We start from the raw sequence: 6,053 nt of genomic DNA, 5'->3' as shown, positions 1-6,053 counted from the left end.
CTCAGGCTATTAGCAAATAGCCTAGTACTCTGCCACTTTGACTATGGTAGCGTATCGTGGTTCGAGGGCCTGTCAGTGAACATAAAAAAGAAGCTTCAGGTTTCCCAAAATAAGCTAGTAAGGGTGGTAATGGGTCTTGGCCCTCGCACCCACATAGGGAGGAGTCACTTCCAGGAGCTAAACTGGCTTCCTATAGAGGCCAGAGTTACCCAGCTCAGACTGAACATAGTGCACAATATTATAAACCAAAGGTCCCCTAGATACCTCCAAAACTACTTCACCCCGGTCAACGAATCCCACAACCACAGAACTAGAGCAAGCATAGCAAACCTGAAGCCTGCTTCTTTCCGATCGAAACTGGGCCAATGCTCCCTTACTTTCTCTGGAGCCCAGGATTGGAACAAGCTGCCTCTCCCCATCAAGCAGAGCTCGAGCCTCCACAGCTTCAAGAGAAGTGTCAGGAAGTGGCTCATGGACAGAATAGAGGAATAGCCCCCTATAGTTTGAATGGGTTTCCAATCAGTTTTTAGTTATTGTGGGGTATACAATTTTAGCGTTAGGTTAGTCTTATAATGTTTTAAATGTATGAGTGTTGTGTTATTGTCAGTTTTTAGTTATTGTGGGGTATACAATTTTAGCGTTAGGTTAGTCTTATAATGTTTTAAATGTATGAGTGTTGTGTTATTGTCGTGTTTTTTTGTTGTGGCCTAACAGCCCTGGGACCATGACGGAAATAAGGGTTTTACTCTTTCTCATGTTATCCTTTGGATCCTTGTTGTGTGTTTTTAATCCATCAATAAAATCAAATCAAATCAAATCAAAAGACCCAAATCCCACAGTAATGACCAAAATAACCAAAGGTGATCAAATACAAATACAATGGTTGCATATTGTTGTCCAACCTACCCAGAGTATGAAAATAAAGAGTTTGACTTCCCCACATGCAAAAGGAACAGAGGTATTGAAGATGGGAATCAAATATGTGAATATGCAAATATCCATAAACTGTGTCCCTCAGGACAATGATAGAGTGACTGAGTGAATGTAACTCCTAATGATCTCATCTTTCACAACTCAGCATCTTCAAGATCAATTTAAACCCCAAACCCTGGGTAGAGGAGCTGTGAATGTCACTGATCTCTACTTCAGCTCACAGAACTCAGCCTTCGCAGAGCATGAATAAAGCAAAAGTCCAGGATAGAGAGGCTGAGTGAATGTGGTGTTGACTCTGTGCAGGAGGGTCATGGTGTCAGAGACGCTGTAGAAGGACAGAGTACCTGCCCTGTGATCCAGGTACACTCCTATTCTGGAGGACCAGGGGCCCGGTACTGTTATGTAGTTGTAATTGTGTCCGAAGAGTTAATCACTTTGTGTGCACTGAGACTCTAAAGCCCAGGATTTAGAATTGTATCCAAATCCACAGTCCTCCCCAGTCCCTGTTCTGCTAATGTCTTTGTAGGAGGCTGCTACAGAAACCCCTTCACTCCACTCCACCTCCCAGTAACAGCGTCCAGTCAGACCTTCTCTACCCAGAACCTGAGGCCATGCAATGAATCTTTCTGGGTGTTTAGGATATAAGTTATTTTCATACACATATGTTGCTTTTCTGTTCCTCTCAGACAAAGACAGACGTGTGTGTGTTGTGTTTGGGTCCAGTGTGATCTGAGAGGAATATTGTAAGAAGTCAGCTCTGGTCTTGGGCTCTGGTGGTGGCAGTAAAACATTAACTGCATTCACTGTTGTTGAGATTCTGGGCCACTGCTCTTCCAGAACGTCCTGAAGTTTGTCTCTCAGCTCAGACACGACCTCAGTCACATCTGCAAAGTACAGGAGAGGACGGACACTGATGCTGGGTGAGTCTGTAGACTCACTGGGACTGGAGAGGGGGGGGGGGTAACTCTGTAGAAAGTGGATGTGGTCCTCTGTGTGTGAGAGCTGCTCCAGCTCAGTGTCTCTCCTCCTCAGGTCCGCTATCTCCTGCTCCAGTCTCTTCTGCACTTCTTCAGCCTGAGTCACTGTGGTCCTCTGTTGGGCTCTGATGACCTTCTTCAGCTCAGAGCGCCTCGTCTCCAAGGAGCGTATCAGCTCAGTGAACATTCTCTCACCGTCCTCCACTGCTTTATCAGCAGAGCGATTGAGAGAATCAACAGCCCGTTGGGCCTCTTTGAGTCGCTTCTCTCTCTCCCAGACTCTCTGGTGGACTTTCTGCTGACTCATGCCAAGCTCTTTCTGTCTCTCCGTCCTTTCTGCTGCAGCTGAGACTGTATCATGGCCTTTATGTTCATCCATGGAACACAAAGAACAGATGCACTGCTGATCAGTACGACAGAAAACATCCAGAATCCTGTCATGACGAGAGCAGGTGTTCTCCTGAAGCCGTGTGGAGGCTTTGACCAGCTTGTGTTTCTTAAAGGTATCAGATTGATAGTGAGGCTGGAGGTGAGTTTCACAGTAAGAAGCCAGACATACCAGGCAGGACTTGAGGGCTTTCTGCTTTCTCCCAGTGCAGACATCACAGGCCACGTCTTCAGGTCCAGCATAACAGTGATCAGGAGGAGCAGCTTGGAGTCCTGTCTTCATTAGTTGTTCTATCACTTCAGCCAGCATGTTGCTTTTCTTCAGAACAGGCCTCGGAGTAAAAGTCTCCCTGCACTGGGGACATGTGTAGATCCCCTTCTGATCACCGTGATCCCAGCAGTCTGTAATACAGCCCATACAGTAGCTGTGTCCACAGGGAATAGTTACCGGATCCTTCAGTACATCCAGACAGAGAGAACAGCAGAACTGGTCCCGGTCCAGATCAACTCCTTGCTGCGCCATTGTATTCTACAAAGACAACGTTTTGTTTTCTCAGGAAGAGTGAACTCTGAACACGTATCGGGTATCGCGTGGGAGGTGCTTCCTGGTTGTAGAGTGAACTCTGAACGCGTCACGGGGTGGGAGGTGCTTCCTGGTTATAGCTGCCCAGGGGAGGAGTCGCTTTAAAGAGGCAGTGTCTATTTTACTGTGATTCATAGATAGAATGATGAATGATGAATGAATGAAAACTTTATTTAACAGATTGCAGAATGGGTACAATACAGTACGGCTCAATACACACAATTGTTAAGGGGATGCAGACCAGAGAAAGACGTTTGTCTTGTTTACATCAGGGTCCCCCATTTTCATTTCATAGTGACATTTATGACATACACAACATACATGACATCATGACATTTATTATGACATAGGGACATACATGGCATACAGGTATTTAGTACTGTTACATTTGTGACATATACGATATGCAAATATACAGTACTGTTACCAGTGATGCCAGTAACGCGTTACTAAGTAACGTGTTACTGTAATCTGATTACTTTTTCCCGAAAATAGTAATCTAACGCGTTAATCTTTACAAGCCAGTAATCTGATTGCAGTTACTTGTCCAAGTGGCTGTGCGTTACTATTTCGTTACTATCTCATAATGCAGGCAGAATGCAGTATTTTCTTTCGTTTTCGAGCTGTTTTTCTTATTTGGAAGTGACGTTGTGTGGCAGTGAAAGGGTTAAATACACAAGAATGTGTCCCGCGGCGTGACTGGACCCTCTGTCTGTGAGTGACTCTGCTTTGGTCCAATCACATTCCCCATCCACAGTCTGCGAATCAGAGGCAGAGTAGGGCGGGTCTTCACAGCACGTCATGTGACATATGCGCCAATCGTGTGACAGCGGGGCTCCGTCGTTACAGCCTCATTTGCACGGAGAATTCCACCCCAAAACGCTTGTCTAAACGCAAAATTAAAAGTGAAACCACAAGACGACCTTTGCGGTTTCTGTTCAGACTTCCATCCCAAAACGCTTGTCTAAACGTAGCCTCAGTCACTACTTCACGTTTGTGTCAGCTAAGCCGGGTGAAAAAAACATTCATATGCGGAGGAAACAAAATACTGTCTACCGCTAAAACAACACATCCAATTGCATTGAAAGCATCTGGAATCACAACACTAGCCGACGCTTCGACTAGGTACAGGAGGACTCGGAGGTCCACCAGCCAAACAGCAAAAGCTGGATTTCTTTACTGGATTTAAACCTGTGGCATCACTGACTGTTACCCATAGATCCTGACAGAGTATATATAATGGGGAGGGGACTGTACATTAGGAGGGGGTGGGTGGGTGGGAGAGAAATATACATACGGTGGGGAGAGAATATATACATGCGGTGGGGAGGAGACTGTCTATTAGGAGGGGGTGGGGGGGTTGGACATTTACGGTGGCCAGTTTCGAATTGCAGCCTTCCGTAGGTGCTCTTTAAGAGCGGTTTTGAATGGTGGGGTGGGGGAATGTACATTGGAGGGGGTTGGGTGGGTGGGGTGGGGGGTGATGGGTAGACGGGGTGGGGGTAACTGTACATTGGATTATCGACGAAACCTACTTGGTCCAAGAAAAGGGTCTTGTGTATTACTGGGTTTAAGTCAGTTGTTTATTTATTTATGTTTTACTGTTTGCATACGAGGTGGTCCGCAAATGTTCTTGATAACAATCTAGTGGTCCGCATAAAACAGAAGTTTGGGAACCACTGATATAGACGATCTCTAAATATGCGTTCTATGCTACGTATACAGTACTGCATATCTGTATGTCATGTCATAAATGTCATGATATATATCTGTATATCTGTATGTTGTGTATGTCATAAATGTCATTATGAATTGAAAATGGGGGACCCTGATGTAAACAAGACGAAAGTCTTTCTCTGGTCTGCCTCCTCTTAACAATTGTGTGTATTGAGCTGTACTGTATTGTACCCATTCTGCAATCTGTTAGTAAAATCTTCAATCAATGGCCTGGGCGGCCAGAGTATAACTGATATAATCCATTTCAGACAGAACGCATGCAATAAGTTATAATAATAATAATTATTATTATTATTGAAAAGTTCTGTATTTTTAAAGTCGTATTTGGGGGCAATTAACCAATGGTAAGCTTTTTTTTTATTAAATTTTTTGCGGGTAAGAATTTCTTATTTCGGTAAGAGTGCTCTCGACCACTCTTATAATTTGTTCTTGCCTGAGAAAAAAGCAACAATAAGAAAACTTTGCTGAATCCCAGGTAAGAACAAAGTAAGAGGAAATGCTAGTTAAGAACAAAATCTGTTCTTATATCGCTTCATGCATGAGGCCCATTGAATGGCAAAAGTGAATAAATAAAGTGAATACATAAACATGAAAGAAACATTTTAGAATACACATACCTGCAGTGCACACAATGAATGGCAAAAGCACCACAAAAGACGGCATTACATTTGTTTCCAGTCCTGAGTCAAATCTGTCGACAAAGAACCATGAATGACTAACTGTATTTGATGGCAAATTTCACCCAAAACATCCAATTGTGCATAAAATTTACCCAAAACATTTGTAACAACAATACTGAGTCAACATTACTCAATTACTAACATAGAATTCTTATCTGAATATTTACAACATATGAATCCACAAAGTGCTACATGTTAATCAATATCGTTACCTCTTAGGTTGAGCGTTCTGGCGTGAAGTGACTTAGAACCGGGAAATTACTCTCTAGACTCTAGACAACAGTGATGCCAGTAACTAGTTACTAAGTAACTAGTTACTCTAATCTGATTACTTTTTTCAGTAAATAGTAATCTAACTTGTTACTTTTTACAAGCCAGTAATTTGATTACAGTTACTTTTCCAAGTGGCTGTGCGTTACTATTTAGTTACTATCTCATAATGCTGATGATAAGAGAGCCAGGGGTACAGTCAGCTAGACCGGAGATGGGACGTCTCATGATGACCTGTCAGAGCAGCCAATCATGTTTTATGACATTATGCACTTTCAATAAAGCATTATTTAAAAAAAATTAAAAACTGTTGTCATTCTTATGTTGTGGCAGCAGCAGGGGGGACGACGACGACTTTGTAGCCTAGTTACTTTCAAAGTAACTAAGTTACTTTGATAATCAAGTAATCAGTAAAGTAACTAGATTACTTTTTAAAGGAGTAATCCGATTATTTTTACAAGTAATCTGTGGCATCACTGCTAGACA

General features: G+C 43.1%; 1 pseudogene across 1 annotated transcript; it reads right to left on the bottom strand.

Moving 5' to 3' along the window:
* Positions 1-1,140: 1,140 nt before the first annotated feature.
* Positions 1,141-2,820, bottom strand: LOC311238894 (tripartite motif-containing protein 16-like; annotated as a pseudogene). Its single transcript has one exon. The product of its transcript is annotated as a tripartite motif-containing protein 16-like (transcript).
* Between the last annotated feature and the right edge of the window lie 3,233 nt (positions 2,821-6,053).

The sequence above is a fragment of the Notolepis coatsorum genome (genome assembly GCF_963971535.1).
Source record: "Notolepis coatsorum genome assembly, chromosome: 13".
Lineage (NCBI taxonomy): Eukaryota > Metazoa > Chordata > Actinopteri > Aulopiformes > Paralepididae > Notolepis > Notolepis coatsorum.
The sequence above is the reverse complement of the archived record's forward strand: the minus strand, read 5'-3'. Positions and strand labels throughout refer to the sequence as shown.